This window comes from Halichoerus grypus, chromosome 6 (assembly GCF_964656455.1).
Source record: "Halichoerus grypus chromosome 6, mHalGry1.hap1.1, whole genome shotgun sequence".
NCBI lineage: Eukaryota > Metazoa > Chordata > Mammalia > Carnivora > Phocidae > Halichoerus > Halichoerus grypus.
The window spans coordinates 130,135,739-130,155,559 of NC_135717.1; the positions used below are offsets into that span (position 1 = coordinate 130,135,739).

At 38.6% G+C, this 19,821-nt stretch overlaps 1 protein-coding gene across 7 annotated transcripts in view; it reads right to left on the reverse strand.

Moving 5' to 3' along the window:
- Window positions 1–19,821, reverse strand: part of GRIP1 (glutamate receptor interacting protein 1) — a 660,303-nt gene that overhangs the window by 299,161 nt on the left and 341,321 nt on the right. The gene's annotated exons all lie outside the window — the stretch shown is intronic.

Here is a 19,821-nt window from a genome sequence, read left to right on the forward strand (position 1 = left end):
AATATTTTTTGCTTTTTCTTTTTTAATCAATGACTTGAAAGATTTTTCAAGTATATTTATGAAATTGTCGATAACTCAGAAGGAGGAGGACACACTCAGGTTCTGCTGGTGAACTGACTCGGGACTCAAAATGATCTTTACAGGGTGGCCCTGTAAATTGACTTACTTACCTACAGTCCCTGAACCAAACGCACTGAAAACAGAAAGTTGCTGATTTTGCTCTTTTGATGGCAAAATCAGACCTGAGTTAACAAGAGGTTATAAAAATCTTTATTAGCCCCACTTAGTGTGAATATCCATACTTTTCACTGCAGAAGCATTAGTATGCTTGCTAACCAGAAGCTGTTCCAGGATAATCCTGGGCGGTGGGCATATTTTGTAACCGACAGGTCACACGGGGGCTACCACTACATTACCTTCTAAAGGCTGATAGTTCAAAAACACAGCTGCTTTATGGATTTCTGATAAGAGATTGTGAATATATAACAAAACTAAACTAAAAGGGGTAAATGCCAGTAGTAAATGCATGTAGAACCAGAAATTCAACAGCACACAGGCAGGAGAGACACTTAGTTAAACAGCATATTTAATAAAAGGAGATGGGCTAGTTTATAGTGAGCAGCTGTTTTTTGAATACCTATGATTTGCCCAGCCCTTTGTTAGTCATTTTATATAAATTATCTCTAATTTTACAACACTTGTGTAAAGTAAAAATATTACTCTCATTTTACAGATAAGAAAGCTGAGGTGAAGTGTGGCCAAATCATGTATGCCCAGACCACAGCAGTTATAGGGCAGACCCAGGAACTGACCCCAGTTCTTCCTGACTTTTAAGGCAGCAGCTTTAGGACTGCACTGCCGTCCAGAACGGGACAGGGAAGAGACCTGAATCTAAATCATGTTGAGAATATTGGAAGGAACGGGAAAGTGCTGCAAGGAAACAGTATTTGCTGGGATTGGAGTGGGTGTGGAATCTAGAGACACAACAGCTATCCTCAAACATGAGACTTTTATGTGGAAAAAAAATAAACTTTCAGATTTTGGCTCAAGATAAGGAGGCATTTTGTAATTTTCAGAGACTGTAAGCTTCACAAGGGCAGGGGTACTGGTCTGTGTCGTTCATTAATGTACCGAAGTGACCAGAACACAGCCTGTGAAAGAGTCGTTATTCAATAAGTATCTGTGGAATGAATGGATGAGCTGAAAGAAAAGAGGAGTCGTGAGCCTGTTAGCAGCACTGGTGGCCTTCCAAGGGCAGCCACGGTCCCACTAGTTACTTGCCCACTTTCCAGGCAACGTGGCGTTACTCTTTACTTTGTCTGCCACCACCAGGGGGAGCTCTTTAACACCAAGGATTCTTTAATCTTCAGTCTCTAGGCCAGTGCTAGTTCAGAACAGATGTTCGAGAAATGCCGGTTGGGTTGAGACTATGTAAGGTATGATAGATCATGGTTACCCAGACTTACTATGTAACACATTGCATTTGAATAAAAAAATCTTGCCTTAGGACATGCACATAATATCATTTCTTTGCGTACAACAGAAGGACTAATACCTGACACCACACTATAAGGACAGTTGAGTCCTAAGATTTTACCTCTTGGTCTAGAAATACAAATTTGGATATTCCAGGGCTCAGAAATGACAGCATCACCATCTAAAGATGACGCTGGTCATTTATACAGAGTACTAATTCTAAACAGAACCAAATATGGCTCTTTCAAAATGAGAGGAAAATCCAATAAACCCTATAAAAATATGATTCCTCTGGGTAGACAATGGCTATAAGGCAGATTTCATGTACACAACTTTCTAGGGTTTTTTTTGTATAAAATTTTAATTTTAGAATAGTTTTAGATTTATTAAGATAGTACAGAGAGTTCCAATATACTCCACACCCACTTTCCCCCTTTAACAACATCCCACATTAGTGTGGTACATTTGTCACAATTAGTGAATAAAGATTGATACTTTATTCTTAACTAAAGTGTGTGTTTTATTCTGATTTCTGTAGTTTTCACCCACTGTCCTTTTACTGTTCCAGGACCTAACCCAGGATAACACACTGCATTTAGTTGTCACGTCTCCTCAGGCTTCTCTTGGCTGTGATGGTTTCTCTGACTTTCCTTGGTTTTGATAAACTTGACAGTTTTGAGGAATACTGGACAGGTATTTTATAGAATGTCCCTTGATTGGAATTCATATGATGTTTTTCTCACAATTAGATTGGAGTGATATATTACTGGGAGGAAGATCAAAGCATATCCTATCAGCATATCATGTGAAGGATGTCCAAATGACATGACTTGTCCCTGCTGCTCATCTTCCTCCCATTATTCATATACACACATAGAAACACCACCAAGAGTGTTTTTAAACGTAAAAAAGAGTAGAATTATGTCTTAAGAGAGAAAAGAAATAATTAGATCAACAAAATGCACTCTATTCTTTGGGAAACGATAAACCAGCTGTGGGATAACTAGTCTCTTAAAGAAATAAGTGGAGTTTCACTGTCTAAGACTTCTCCAGCTGAGCAGTACTCTACGATTTTCCTTTTCATGCGAACCACGTAGGTCAGCCATTATGTTTTTCTCATCTTTTGCAAATCTATCTTATTCTTGAAGGAAGTTAATATTTATTTGTTAAAACATACGACCATGGTACATGGGGATGGTATTTCCAAGCCCAATCAACTGGTTTCCAAGCCTTTATATGAACTTCCTCACATCTATAAACAAGATGCAGAGAAACCAATGCACTTACCTTGAAAATTTACTGTTGCTATAACCCCTGAGTTAATGACCCCAAACACAGAGAAGAAATTCAACCCAGTCCCTCTGTCATATACTTTGCAAGGCCTTATGATTAAAGAGAATCTTAACATGAATAATGCACAATCAATAACATAGTACACCAAATTGCATTTAAAATATTCATGCAATTCTTTTAAAAAATAAAACCACAAATTGCAATTCGGATCAAGACTTCTGAAAGGGAAGGGAACAATACATGAATAAGTCTGAGTATCTCTGAAATAAATCTGTAGAAGAATCTTCCATAGGTTTCTACCCTTCTGGATCAATGCAGCATGTTTTATGACAGTAGTACAAAGCACAAGAGTTTCTGAAAATACTAGATAATACGGTATGTTTAGCTCAGATATGGTACATTCGTCTTCAAGTAATCTGTTGTGACTTTATAGAACATATCTTTTCCTTCATTCTTCAAACTCAGTGATATAATTTACTAGATCAATATAGAAATATCTTTGGGTATTGATTTAGGGCTCAGATGGATAACCTGCTTTGGAGCGTGTTTGCTCTGATTCCTGCTTTAAGGAAAAGCATTTTCAAAATGTTTGGTTAAAAATGTATTTAATAGGAAAATAACGAGAACACAGGATTTTAATAAAGGGTATTCTTAAAAGCTTCCATTTCGAAACGAAAAGTAAATGGTCTGGAAATGGATTTAAAATTGATGCAGCTCAGTTGTCATTAAATGAATATGCCCAGGATATAGTATTTTGTAAATGTTTATACAGAAAACCTAGAGATTGCTATGAATTTATGAGCATAATTAAATCATCAAGAAAGTTTTCTGAGAATGGTAAATTTTATCTCACTGTAGATCAACAAAAGGTCTTGACATCAAGAAAATTAAATTTTGCCTAAGTCTTGAAATATATAGATAAAACAAAATTCACTGTACCCTTAGATATTAAAAAGGCTAAAATATGATAGGTATATCACATATTTATATTCACATATTTATATTCATTTATATTTATACTGAGATTTTTCTTAGTAGAATAATTGAGTTCACACTGATCCAAACTTTGGTAAATTTATTCATCTTATAAACTGAACAACTGTAAATCCAAGGGCACAAATACACAAATAATGGAATAACTAAAAATCCACCTACCAAAAATACCCTTTTGGAACTCAGAATTGGCCTGTTTAGGTCTGCCACAATGATTTATATGTGAAAATGCATGACTAATAGCATTACTAGTTTGTAGACTGAGTTTGAGAACACCTAAACGGTTATTTGTCAAGTTGTGCAGAATACTGAGTCACAGATCCTCAATGGGTAAATCAAACCTGTCCCTCTAGTTGGCATGAACAAAAAGAATCCCAAGTGGTTTAGGACTAGTATCATTTTTAAAAATAAATATTCACGTAAAACTACCATATCAGTGAAAAATCAGTTGAATTCAGTTATCTCACAATTGTACTTTACTTTTTATGTTAGTGACAAGTTTTTTTTAAAATAAGTTTTCTTTTTTTTTGAAAGAGAGAGAGCACGAGTAGGTGGGGGAAGGGCAGAGGGAAAGGGAGGGAGAGTATCTCAAGCAGGTTCTACACTCAGCGTGGAGCCCCACGCAGGGCTTGATCTCACGACCCCGAGATCAAGACCTGAGCTGAGATCAAGAGTCTGGTGATTAACTGACTGAGCGACTCAGGCGCCTCAGTAATAAGGTTTATTTTTTAGAGCAGGTGCATTTAAGCCTTGAAATTTAATACAATTAAATTTAATTAATTAAATTCCTCTGGGATAGCTTTCAATTTTGAATTTGAATTTTGAGGGAACTTAAGATATCCGTGCATCTTATATACATAGCTCGATTATACTTCAAGATTATGTAGACATGAACAAATAGAGCCGAGCATATGCAAAAGGACAGTATAGTGATTGAGAAATGCAGTGAGTAATAACAACCTGTTTTTACACACATTCAAATTACAGTTTCACCCCTTGCTATTATGTGAGTGGGGGTAAATCACTTCACTCCTAAAACACAGTTCATCATCTATAAAATATTTGTTTGATACAGTTCTTAGGATTAAGTGAGATGATAATGTACGACAAGTCTTTGACCACATACTTGGCACTCATTCTGCAGTCCTACCACTTACCACCATAACTGAGTTTTGCTTGCTTGTCTTCACCTCTACATTAAGTGCTCACTGAGAGCATGCTGTCTTTTTCATCTCCATATATTCCTAGGACTCTATCAGCAGATTAGTAAGTCCAAAAAATGGTGGCTAAAGCATGATGAGTGATCACTGCATATCCAAAAAGTTGGAAGTACTGTCATAGACCTTTTCTCTTATCTTTGTGTTAAGTTTTTGAGGCAGAAAAGATAGAAAATAAGGCAGTAGCCTTTATTTTATATTTATTACATATATTTACTTATATAAATATATATTTATTATATATCCTGTTTTTTCTTCCACTGAATAACCTAATGCCCTTCTATCAGAAATTTCCTTCCCTGGGCACCTGGGTGGCTCAGTTGTTAAGCATCTACCTTCAGCTCAGGTCATGATCCCAGGGTCCTGGGATCAAGCCCCGCATCGGGATCTCTGCTCAGTGGAGAGCCTGCTTCTCCCTCTCCCACTCCCCCTGCTTGTGTTCCCTCTCTCGCTGTGTCTCTCTCTGTCAAAAAATAAATAAAATCTTTAAAAAAAAAAAAAAGAAAGAGATTTCCTTCCCTAATTTTTGTCCTTATCACAGTCAACCTTTATTCATTTATTTATTAATTTATTTACTTCCTCAACTCTTTCTTCCTTTCTTTCTTTCTTTCTAGAGAGGGAGGGAGAGAAAGAAACAAAGAGAGGGAAGGGGCAAGGGCAGAGAGAGAGAGGGAATCCTAAGTAGGCTCCACGCTGGGTGTGGAGCTGGATCTGGGCTTTGATCTCACAACTATGAGATCATAACCTGAGCCGAAATCAAGTGTCAGGTGCTTAACCGACTTAGCCACCCAGGTGCCCCTCACAGTCAACCCTTTTACTTTCTCAAAGTGGGATGCGGCAGTAGTAATCTCATCTACTCACAGTCAAAGCAGAAAGTAGCTAAGAAATTGAGCAGGAATTATTTCTTATGATTCAAATGTCTAGCAAGTGGTCTCATTCCTCAAAACACATTCATTGATCACCTACCATATGGCAGGTAGTATGCTAGCTACTGAGGATACAGTGATAAGTAAAACAATCTCTACTCATGGAATTTAAAATTTAAGAATGACTGTACTAAGCCACTCTGGAAGACAGTAGGCAGGTTCCTCAAAAAGTTAAAAATGGAGCTACCCTATGACCCAGCAATTGCACAACTAGGTATTTATCCAAAGAATACAAACATAGTGATTCAAAGGGGCACCTGCACCCCAATGTTTATAGCAGCAATGTCCACAATAGCCAAACTATGGAAAGAGCCCAGATGTCCATCAACAGATGAATGGATAAAGAAGATGTGATATATATATACATATACACACACAATGGAATACTACTCAGCCATCAAAAAGAATGAGATCTTGCCATTTGCAACAACATGGATGGAACTAGAGGGTATTAGGCTAAGTGAAATAAGTCAGTCAGAGAAAGACAATTATCATATGATTTGACTCATACGTGGAATTTAAGAAAAAAACAGATGAACATAGGGGAAGGGAAGGAAAAATAAAATAAGAAAGGGAGACAAATCATAAGAGACTCAACTATGGGGAACAAACTAAAGGTTGCTGGAGGGGAGGTTGGTGGGGGGATGGGGTAACTGGATGATGGGCATTAAGGAGGGCACTTGATGTAATGAGCACTGGGTGTTATATGCAACTGATGAATCACTAAATTCTACCTCTGAAACTAATAATATACTATATGTTAATTACATTGAATTTAAATAAAAATTAAAATTAAAAAAAATAATGACTGCACTAAGATGGACTCTAGTTTGCCTGAGAGTCACCTGAGAGTACTTGTCAAAAACAGGTTCTTGGATTCTTCCTCAGAACAATGGAACTGGAATTTCCAGACGTCAGGCCTAGAAGCCAGCAGGCTTGTCTCCTGAACTACGCCCCCCCACCCCCCGCCCTCAGGGCATTGCCCAGGCTCTGCTGCTTATCTGGACTATCTTTGATTCATCATTATCCTCCCTACTCGAGCTTCAAATTCCACTCCAAAGCCACTTTCTGTAGGAACCTTGCCTGATGATCCCTGTCTCCCATTGAGTTGATCGTAGAGTTAATTCCTTCTTTCTCTCTCTGTTTACCTTGCACTCATTTCTATCAGTGACAAACTTACATGCTGCCGTGTGACTTTTTGGTTTATGTCTGCTTCCCTTATTGGTCTAGGGGATCTGTCAAGAGAAACTAGGCCCCGTTCACATATCTCAGTCCCTAGCACAGAGCCTGTATGTGGTGGATGGCCAGGAAAAATTTGCTAAATTATAAATGGAAAAATTTTAAAAGCTCCCTGATAAAGTTGAGACTATCCTTAGTCAGAGATAGGTAGGGGGAAAAAATTCATTTAAATTCACCCTATTGCCAGTTCAGTGACCCAACACAGTCAAATTCCCCAAACCACAGGATTGTTTTGACAAGACGTTGAATTTTATTATTATTTTAAGATTTCCTACAAGATGTCTTCAGTTGTAATTTTTAAGTTCAGGACTTAGAATTCTAAACCAATGTGAAAAAAATACCTTTGTTTTAATCTCTAAATCTATCCGTCAGTTCAGTTTGGTCTGATTTATTTAATGAAGACTTTTTTAGACCTAATTAATAAAAAGAATTTCGTGATTTGAGATGTGAAATATTTGAAGTACATGTTTCCTATTTTCTATTCACACTGTATTTCACTGAAAATAATAATTTAACTCTTTAAAATACTATGAACACAAGAGACTATAATAATGAAGGGAAATACAGAAGCAGAGAAGATCAGTAAAGAGTATGAACTGGCTTAATCATCAATTTTATTGTGAAATGCATCCTCTAAATCTTTCATTTTTTATTCTGTTACTATGAAAGTTTGTATCAGGATCTATCTAAAATAAATATATCACATAATCTTAATTTGTATGTAATTCTACTAAATCTCCTCAAAGGAGATCAGCATAAAACGTTTACTCCTTTTATAGTTTTGAACTATCAAAAATAATTGTTAACTAATCTCTGCATTTTCATGCATGGTTTACAACGAACATTACTTTATTCAGTATACTACAAAAAATTGTATGTTATTTGATGAGCATCTGCTAACATGACTTCTTCAAAAGTGTTACCCCTTCTATACACTTGGTAAATGGTGTTCCCAATCTTCCAGGTGGTCAGTCCAGAAAATAGAGAGTCAGCCTAGATTCTTCCCTCATCATCCATCCAATCCATCCATTCACACAACCATCCATCCAGCAAATCAAGATCCCACAGACTGTATTCCATATTTGTCTCTTACAACTCTCTCCTCTTTCCTGGGCCCACTTCCCCTGCTCTAGTGCAGACCTTCAATTCTGTTTGCCCTCCTCCCTTCTTAGGTATAGCCAGTGATCCTTCTAACTATTTTCTATCGCCAAGGGTGTAACACTCTGAAACCTCAAGCAAGGTACACAGGTCTTTCATGATCTGCCTCCCAAGCCAAATACAAATTTGGCCCTCAGACAATACTTGCTATACTGCTTATACTTTCTGGAACTTGTCATGTGGTCTGGCTCCTCCTTAGACAGTGCTCATGCTATCCCTGTCCCTAGAACCTTCTCCTTACTTATTGGACCCACAAACTCCCATTTTGACTATTAGACCTGAGCTTAGGCATCATTCCTCCATAGACACCTTCTGATTGTAGTCTGATTTTTGTTCTGTTGGTTGTTTACCTGTGTGTCTCCCCTCTGGATAAAATACCTTGTGAACAGGAGCTCTTTTGTTCATCTTTGTTGCCCCTGTGACCAGAGGAGTGCCTGACATCAGGAAAATAGCCAGTAAGTATGTTCAATAGTGAACAGTCGAATAAATGAATAGTTGTCTACTTCACCTACGCCAAGACTGGTCCTGCTCAGAGCTGTGCCAGAAAGAATGAAAACATTAAAACATGGAATAAGTGGGGACACAGGCAGAATAATTAAGATACACAAATTGCTGTTGCCCCCCTCACCCACTTCTTGTTGTCTCTCTCCTTCTCTCTTGTCTTCACTGATTCTGCTGTGCAGAATTTGATGAAAACACTTTTCATCTAGAAGTTTAAGAAGGAAAGAAACAGTGACTATTTAGAAAAGCCTCAGAGAGTTTTCCTGGAGAGGAACATTCATTCCAGCCCAGTTGGTCTTCAGATGTCCCTGGACCAGAAGAAGGCTTGCTCAGCTGGCATGAAGATTCACTATAACCCTCTCATTGAACTAGCTTCTGAGGCTCATTTATACCCATTCTGTGCTAAGGAGGAATTGCTGTAGCTGATGCATAAGGTCAGTTTCCTTATCTAAAATCTGATCACCACCTCCCCTTTTTCTCTGTTGTGAAGTTCAAACATGATGAAGTGAAACTTTGAGAAGTATAAAAAAAACAAATTTAACTTTTTATTTTCAGCTTATGTGAATTTATTTAATTTGTATTTTTTCCTTAGTCAGGGTCAACTGCCTTGTGGAAAGACGGTTTTTGATTAGGAGGGAGGGATTCAGACTGTTTTGATGATTGGTTCCCTGGCCTGCTGTTCATTGGACGCCCCTGGGAATGTACAGATGCCCAGGCCCACCTCTGGTCTGGAAAGTCAGGGGCTCCAGGAGAGAAACCTGGGAATCTGCACATTAATAAACACTCCCTCGAGAACTCCAATAATCAAGGTAGGTGGAAAAACCACGGTTTTAGGTTTACATCCTTTAAGAAGGTGTTCCTCAAAGTGAAATCACGTATTGAGAACGCGGACATGTGGGCCCCAGACAAACTGAATTAAAATCTAGATGCTAAACATGCCTCCCTGACTGCAGGCCTCTGCAATCATGGGCGTTCGAAGAGAGCGATGCCACAGGTGAGAAGCACTGAAGAGTGGAAGAAATGTGACAGCCTCAGAAACTCGACGGTCCCAACTCTCAAGACAGGAAACTTGGGCTTGCCCTGGATATTCTAATTCAGCTATTTCAACAGTCTCCTCTAACCAAACCAAATGCAGCCAAGGCAAGGAATGGATAAAATCGCTGAGAACCTGATTACTATTTATATAACTCTGTTTTTATGACAGAGTCTGTTCCAAGTTCCCAAAATCTTAGTCACAAGTGATCTTTAGAGACACAACTTACTCTTACATCAGAAACTGTCTCTCTTACCCTAGAAGGAAAAGTTACAGAACACACAGATTTATAATAGACTGTTCTTATTACTAGACAATTTATGACAAAAATTTATTTTCCTTACACTTTGCAGACAGAGGGCAGCACGCACAGGCCAACTGTACCAGCGCAAGCGTATGTGTCGACTTTGCAGAAGATGCTTTTTAAGCATCTTTGTGTAATGGTCCTTTTAAACTGCAAAATACTGCTTAGTCATTTTGGGGGGTTGGCATTTTTGCTCACTATAAAAAAAAAAAAAAAAAAGAAAGGCCCAGGAAGGTGTTTATTTTTTTGGCTCAGAAAATGTATGCATGTGATGTCACCACGGCTTGGAAGGGGGATACACACAGATGTGGTAACAAGCATCGTGCCAGAAAACTCAGTAGTTAAAGATGATAACTGATCTTGTCATGCTCTGTCATTATGCAAATCCAATAAATGAATTGCCCAAGTGATTTATATTAGTGCAGTTGAAAGGCAATTAAAAGTGTAATCTTCAGCAGATCATTTTAAAACTGACTCTCTATGACTGCCTATGCCTTATAAGGGTGATGCATATTGAACAGTAATTGTATTGGTCTTTTTTTTTTTTTAAGTATAAATGATATTGCACTTATATCCAATGTACCCCATTGACAAAATTAAGTTAGCAGACTTTAAGAGTCTCTTTCCCATTTTTGTGTTTTGGTTAACAGCTCTTCTTGGACTAGATGGTAACATATCTGCATTTCTCTTGTGTAGGAGACAGCTGGTGGATGACACCCTGTGTCCTGGGAAGATGTTTCTGGAGGTTACGGTGTTAGTAGGGTCATTACAACACAGTTTCCACGGAAATCTGTCTCTGACATCATACTTCGGTGATCACGCTTCAATTTTTTTCAAATCCCCTGATGAGTTTCCAGACGTTTCCAGCTACCATTCACACAATGGCTAGTCCGTCCTCCCAGGCTGAGGTGATATCCTTCGTTAATGCCAAAGGATCCCCACCACTCCTAATGCCCTGCTGATTCAGAGTTACCGTGATTTACCAACACTGTAGAAATACGAGGGAGGTTCGTCTAAGATGGTTGCCAAGATTTTTTTTCCAATTTCTTGAGCCTCAGAGCCCATTCTAATTCTCTCATTTTACAGATGGAAAACAAAGAGCTCTGTGGTTAATATTCAGGGTAATCTTTCTAACAATTTGGGAGAAAAATCTTAAAATAATTGGAATTAAAACTAAAATTTACTAAGCTATTTTTCTAAGAGAGGGAATTTCAAGCTGTATTTCTTGGAATAATTGGTATTTTCATGATTAAATAAGTTTTAGAAACAGTAGGGTAAATAAAGTAAAGCAGATTTCCTTCCTACAGAAATCCTCACTAATGTTCTTGGTGAATCTATAGGAAGAGTGTTCCCTAAACATTTTTTTTCTCTTTTCTCATAGAACACCCTTAAGATCTAGAAATCTGCAGAAAAAATTTGGTAGACACTATTGTGGAGGCATAGAGTGACTATATATTTTATTGGCCTCTTAGGAAAATTTTGAGAGTGAAAAGAGGTGCCATTACTATTTATGCTGGGAAAACAGGCATAAACTGTGACTGTCTTGGATGGCTGTATGGTCACCACATAGAGGCATAAAACACAACAAAACATTTCGAGGGCTAATAATAATAGAAAGGCAGGCATAATACTGACCCCCAACTTGACTGCTGTAACATATAAAAGGATGAGCATTATTCTGTTTCTAGAAGGCAATAATAATATCAACAACAATAATATGAGGGAGAAATTGCATGGGTGAAGATTTTTACACAATATAAAAAGGAAATTCCTAGCCATTTGATCTGTCCAAAAAGGGAATGGCTTTTGTTAGGAAGATGTGGCTCCTCCCTCCCTCCCTCCCAAGAAATATTCAGACAGAGGCTGGCTGTTGACCAGTGAGGGATAGCAGATGAGCTAGGAGTACATGACTTCTAAGAAACAACTCATATTTTTATGATTCTATGATTTCACTAATAGGAACTTATTACAAAGCCCTGAGACATTACTGCAATTCAATCCAAGTAAATGTGATTGTTTCAAGGCAGAACTCAAAATGTCTTATAATCCAACTTTTTCCAATTAACCATTTGCCCAAAGGCACATGAAGAATACACTACTGAACCAATGAAACATCATCAAACTTGAGTAACTTAGCTTCACACAACTTAAACCACACTGAACACTGCCATGAGCCCTTGGTCTCAAAGAGGTCACTGCATTTATGTAAAAATTAATGCCCTGGAAATTCCCAGGGGCAGTGCTGTTAAAACTAAAGAATTGGGAGGTTCAGACTTAGATACAATTTATAGATGAACAAAATGTGGAGAGTAAGGAACTTGGCAGGTCATTCTAATTTGGTTTTATTCATTTCCTCATAAGAACATAGGCCTAGGGATATAAAATGCATTGCCCCAGATCACATAATAAGTTAGAAGCAGAGTTAAAATCATAATCTAGGTATGAATTCTGAGTAGGACATGTATAGAAGGTTAAATTATTTTAACTATTCTCACACAAGAAAATAGCATATATTAACAAATTAAGATGAATTTTCAGGCATTGTAAGGTTCTGAGTTGCCTAATTTTATCAAGATAGGTAGTTATATGTATGGTTCATGAAATAAATCTCTAATCTTTCTATTTCCCAGAAAAGGAAATTCAAAATAAGGATAATACAGAAGTAATTAATCTTTTCCGCTTTAATGTTCCTTACTAATATAATAACATATTATATACCAATATAATATTATATACTAATATATAATTTATTTATTTATGTTATAACAAACATAATATTTAATATATATTAGTATTTAATATTATATTGGTATATAATATACACTATATATTAATATATACAAATATATATTACATATTAATATATAGTAATATAGGCTCAAAATTCCCCATTTTACCAGTGAGAAGATAAATGGTATGACCAAAGTCAAACAGCTAAAGTGGGAAGAACTAGAATTCCAGCTCTAGTCATATCACTTGAAAACAAGTTGAGTAGTATTTCTATTATGTTTGCCTGCCCCCTATAATAGTTTTTGTTTTGCCGAAGCTATTTTTGATTTTTTCATTGTACTACAGCATCTTAATCAAATGACAAAGAAAAACAGAACAGAAACCCTACCTTTAGAGGACCCATTTGTCCCCAGGCCTTCACTCACCCTAAATCAACCCACTGGAGCCACAGATCCTTGGGCTGCTTTCAATAAGTATCTTTTGGAAAACAAATGAACAAATGAAATCACATAACCAGTTGGATTCCTATACATGGGGATCCTCCATCAAAGAAGAGTTTCTCATTTTCTTCTTGGCTTGAGAATGAAAACAAGGAATTCTGTACACACAGCTGACTTCACCATGGGGTTTCCTAAGGTATGACAGAACCACACAACTGCAAGATGTCTACGTGCAAAACAATCTGAGATGCTTCATACCACCACCTCCCCTAAAAGGGGGGGTAGGAGAAACAGAAAATTAGACATGATCTGAGGTAGCCTCAACACAAAAAACCCAAGCACAATTACCAAACAGGTGGTGGGAGGGTCATTTTTCAAAACACACGTGTGGTGAATAAAACACAGTGGTTCAATGAAATGACCATTCCTTTAATTAGGTCAATGGGTTACAGATTAAGCAATGAAGTGGTAGGAAAAAAGACGGGTTAGTTAGGAGATGAAAACAAAGTAAAACACAGAATGGTGCTTTATAGAAATGATGGGGGTAGGAAAGCATCAAGCATTCAGGCCGTAACAGCTGATATTCCTCTAGCCCCAAACCAGAGCCTGGGAGCTGAATTAGTACCGAGTGACTTTTAGTTAGGAGACTCTGGGAATTCACACTTGAGTAGTGAGAGAAGATGGGTTGTACGTGGCTCTGTTAGGTTGGTCAGAGCTTTTTAGAGAGCTTGCTCTGGTCCTTCTGCAGTGAGAAGTTTCTGACATATCCGAACAGAGTGCTGGCAGTCATTTCTGGACCCTCTTAGCAAACTGCCTCTGTGCTACTCTCATGAAAGAGGAGCAGATGGGGTGCCCCTGTTAACCTCAAGGAACAGAACACTAGTGGGACCTTTTCTCAGAGCCTGGGCAGAAGGCTCAGACGTGCTGAGCTGCCCTGAGCACTATGCTGTGTGTTTCTGATAACTGAGGTAGAGGAAATTCACAGTTCCTTATCTCTCAGTTATCCCACACCACACTTGCCACGTAAGCATAGAACACCTCAGTGCAAAGTTAGCCTGCTTTTGGCTCTGTTTACCTTAAAAACTGATCTCTTGATTCACTCAGGGGGCTTTGGTCATCGGAAGTCTAAAATGGACTCCGAAGACAATTCCAACAACAGGTAGCCTCACTGTGATTCGTGACTAAGTGGTGTTCTGTATCCTAGAACCTTTCCTTTAGAAGTTATTTCTTGTACTGGATGGATAAATAAAGCTACTGCTACCCTGGGATTCTCACTTCACTATCTACTGCTTCAAAGAAAAATCTGGAGAGTTCAGAGAACCTTTGCCTGCAGAAGAGGAAGGGATGTTGTCAAAGCAGAGTCTGTCTGAGAGATGACCCCGTGTCAGAAATGCTGTGTAGAAATGCCTGTTCATGGCCAACGGACACATGAAAAACTTCTCAATTTCACTTGGCATCAGGGAAATACAAATCAAAACCACAATGAGATACCACCTCACACCAGTCAGAATGGCTAAAATTAACAAGTCAGGAAACAACAGATGTTGGCGTGCATGCAGAGAAAGGGGAACCCTCCTACACTGTTGGTGGGAATGCAAGCTGGTGCAGCCACTCTGGAAAACAGTATGGAGGTTCCTCAAAAAGTTAAAAATAGAGTTACTCTATGATCCAGCAATTGTACTACTAGGTATTTATCCAAAGGATACAAATATAGTGATCCAAAAGGGCACTTACACCCCAATATTTATAGCAGCAATGTCCACAATAGCCAAACAATGGAAACAGCTCAGATGTCCATTGACAGATGAATGGATAAAGAAGATGTGATATATATACACAATGGAATACTACTCAGCCATCAAAAAGAATGAAATCTCACCATTTGCAACGATGTGGATGGAAGTAGACGGTATTATGCTAAGTGAAATAAGTCAATTAGATCTCATATGATTTCACTCATATGTGGAATTTAAAAAACAAAACAGAGGGTCATAGGGGAAGGGAGGGAAAAATAAAACAAGATGAAATCAGAGAGGGAGACAAACCATAAGAGACTCTTAACTAGGGAAGCCTGGGTGGCTCAGTTGGTTAAGTGTCTGCCTTCTGCTCAGGTCATGATCCCAGGGTCCTTGCTCAGCAGGGAGACTGCTTCTCCCTCCTTCTGCCTCTTCCCTGGCTTGTGTGTGCTTTCTCTCTCTCTCTCTCTGTCTCTCTTATTCTCTCTCTCTCTCTCTCAAATAATTAAATAAACTCTTTTTAAAAAAGACTCTTAACTATAGGAAACAAACTGAGGGTTGCTGGAAGAGAGGTGGATGGGAGGATGCGGTAACTGGGTGATGGGCATTAAGGATGGAATCAGCACTGGGTACTATATGCAACTGATGAATCACTAAACTACCTCTGAAACTAACAATACACTCTATGTTAATTACTTGAATTTAAGTAAAAAATATAAAAAGTTGGGGCGCCTGGGTGGCTCAGTCGTTAAGTGTCTGCCTTCGGCTCAGGTCATGATCCCAGGGTCCTGGGATCGAGCCCCCGCACTGGGCTCTCTGCTCAGCGGGAGGCCTGCTTCTCCCTCTCCCACTCCCCCTGCTTTTGTTCCCTCTCTCGCTGTGTCTCTCTCTGTCAAATAAATAAATAAAAAATCTTTTTAAAAAAACATAAAAAGTTAAAAATTTAAAAAAAAAAGAAGAAATGCTGTATGATAGCAGGCATGTCTAGCTCCTAACTGTAAAAGACTTTTCCCCATATAGCCCACCTTATTTCTCTCCACTTTGTCACCCAAATGAAAAGCTCGCCACTTAGGGATTCTTTTTAAAATAAGAGAATCTTGTTAAAGTACATTTAAAAAAGTAAAATACATGGGGCGCATGGGTGGCTCAGTTGATTAAGTGACTGCCTTTAGCTCGGGTCGTGGTCCTGGAGTCCCGGGATCGAGTCCCACATCAGGCTCCCTGCTCAGCGGGGAGTCTGCTTCTCCCTCTGACCCTTCTCCCTCTCATGCTCTCTGTCTCCCATTCTCTCTCTCCCAAATAAATAAAAAGTCTTTTTAAAAAAAAAGGTAAAATACATGAACATTACATAATGTAAAGGCAAACTAACAAAAAAATTTTTTAAACCTCATCCAGAGCTAATCTTGGTATTAACTTCACAATTTTTGCTATTATATATATTGATATATATATTTTAGACTGTATATATGCACACATAAAATAGATATGTGTATGTATTGCTTTTACAAATGGGATGTTTTTCCCTTAGTATATTATGAAGATCTTTAAAAGTCACTAAATTGTGTGTGTGTATGTGTGAAAATTCATAGAATCATAGACTATAAGAGCTGGAAAAGATGTAAGACACCATCTATTCAAACTTTGACTACAATCCCACACTAAAAATACATTTTATATTGCAATTCAGTACATACATTCATATTTGTTATGTACACACACACACCAGAAACAAGAGTTTCATGTAACAACACTTACCCTTACTATAAGAAGCACTCTAATAATTTCTATTTTCCTTTTATTATATTTCAAAAGTGACACCAATAACACCAAACACTGGCAAGGATGTGGAGCAGCAGGAACTCTCCTTCATTGCTGGTGGAATGCAAAATGGTACAGCCACTTGGAAGACAGTTTGGCAGTTTCTCACAAAACTAAACTTATCATATGATCCAGTAATTTAACTCGATCCAGCACTCCTTGGTATTTACCCAAAGGACTAAAAACTTAGGTCCACACAAAAACCTGCACTCCAATGTTCACAGCAGCTTTATTCATAATGCCAAAACTTGGAAGTAACTAAGATATCTTTCAGTAGCTGAATAGATAAATAAACCATGGTACATTCAGACAGTGGGATATTATTCAGCACTAAAAAGAAAAAAGGTATTCAGCCATGAAGAAACATGGATGAACCTTAAGTGCATAGCACTAAGTGAAGGAAGCCAGCCTGAACAGGTCACACGCTATATGCTTCCAACTATACCGTTCTGGAAAAGGCAAAGCTATGGAGGCAGTAAAAAGATCAGTGGTTGCTAGGGGTTGGGTGGGAAAGGGATGAAAAAGCAGAGCACAGAGGATTTTTAGGGTAGTAAAAGTATTCTGTATGATACTATAATGATGGATTCATGCCATTGTACATTTGTCCAAACCCACAGAACGTAACCACCAAAAGTGAACCCTAACAAAGACGATGGACTTTGGATGAGTATGATGTGTCAATGAAGGCTCATCAATTGTAACAAATGTCCCACTCTGGTGTGGGATGTTGATAGTGGGGGAGGCCGTGAATGTGTGGGGAAGTGTCTCTGCACCTGCCTCTTATTTTTGCTGGGAACCTAAAACTGCTCTAAAAAAATAAAGTCTCAAACAAATGCTGGTGGAGATCTTCTGCGGCTTTATAACTCACTATTGGGTTGTGATCCAAAGTTTGAAAAAAACCCATCTAACTAAACCTCTTCTTTTAAGAAGAAAACGGGGGCTCAGAGAAAGCACATGATTTCTGAAGATCACACAGTGAATGGCATTGGCAAAACCAGGATCAGATCTGATAGACAGGGGAGGGTGTGTGTGTGTGTGTGTGTGTGTGTGTGTGTGTGTGTGTGTGTGTGTGTGTGTGTTGCACACAGTACCCCAAGATATACAGGAAAATGCTTAGCATTTTCCATGAGAAAAATAAAATTAATATATTAGCTAATTTATGATTCATGAGTTAGCTTCCTCACATGGTTTTATAATTTTCTAAGGCCAGCAGGTCCAGTCAACCGAATACAGATCAAGCCATTACAGATACAAGCTACAAGTTAAGAGAAGTGGAAGCCACAGCACTGTAGAGTGTGCGAGATTATCACTCTGTGGGTTGGCAGAAGATCTGGACTTCATGAACTTTGGTTACTTTCTTTAACTGTAAAATGGAAATGACTGCCCTACCCAAATGAAAGAATGTAGGACGGAACTCCAAAAAGCTTTATTTCTTCGTTTGCCAATTCCAGTGCAGGCAGAGGGAGAGTCTAAGCTGGTAACTCCGTGACCCCGGCTGCTTTGGTCTTGTCATACCAGCATCTCCACCTGTGCCTTCCAGGCCAGTAGAGCAGGAGAAAAGAGCCAGAGGGTGCCCTGATGGCTTTTAAATGCACTGGCCCAGCAACACAACAGTAATATCTACTCACAGCTCGTGGTCTAGATCCAATGACTGGTCCTACCTATAAGCAAAGGGAGCCAGAAAATGTGGAGGAGCATAAGTATATTCCATAAGCAGTAAATGTCTCTCCTTCCTCAGGGAACTAAACCAAAACTGTTAGAAACCGACTGACTATAATGAGCTATATTAGTGCATAATCTTCTGCTTCAATAGTATAAAACTGTAGCGTCCAACGTATCATCATGATTAGTGCTTCTGTTCTTCAAATTGTGATCTGGGGGCATGAACAATAAATTTTTAAAAGCTTAAGCACCTATTGTAATTGGCCCGACCTCTAACAACCAATGAAGCAGCCTGTCATGGAGCTATAATATTTTATGTCCATCGAGGCCCCAAACTATATTACAATCATATATAGAAACTACACTCTGTTGAGCAGGGTATTTTTAGCACAGTTCTCAAAGCATCATTGAGCTGGAAGAATTTGAGGCAGTAAAGTAGCCACTATCTTCATTTTGTCCATTAAGTAAAATCAGCTGGATCCTAAAATGAAGTGACACCAGTTATCAGAAGCAAAAGCAAGTTTCCTCAAGAAACCTGACGTGCCTTTCAGGATATGGGCCGATAGCTTTGGCATTTAGAATTGAACAACACAGCTTGGTTAACTTACCAACCCATTTATATTGTAATACTGTAAAATGTAAAAATCTCTCTAAAGACGATGGATATAAAGAATTCTCTAACATACAGCTTAAGCCTCCCAAAGTACATGAACTCCTTTCACCTTTTTGGACTTTACTCCATCTAGACTTTAAAGTCAGAATTAAATGATTCTGTACTTGTGTGTGTGTGTGCAAATGTGTGGATGGTGAGCATCAAGAGAAAGCATACAGGGGCGCCTGGGTGGCTCAGTTGGTTAAGCGACTGCCTTCGGCTCAGGTTATGATCCTGGAGTCCCGGGATCGAGTCCCGCATCGGGCTCCCTGCTCAGCGGAGGGTCTGCTTCTCCCTCTGACCCTCTTCCCTCTCGTGCTCTCTGTCTCTCATTCTCTCTCTCAAATAAATAAATAAAATCTTAAAAAAAAAAAAAGAGAAAGCATACATTCACTCATGATGGTATGCTAGAATGAAGTATTGCTTCAAATATTTCAGTTTCCTGTAATAGGATTATAGATTTGCACCCTCCGCCATGTAACTTTGTAATGCTTCTCAAAGGAATAAGTGGAGTCAATATCCCTGCCTCACTAATTCTGGCAATGGAATCTGGCAGAAGTGATAGAACGATAGTTTTGAGGCGATGTCCTAAGAGACTCAGTCCTCTTGCTCTTCCACCACCTGCCAGGAGAATAATATGACG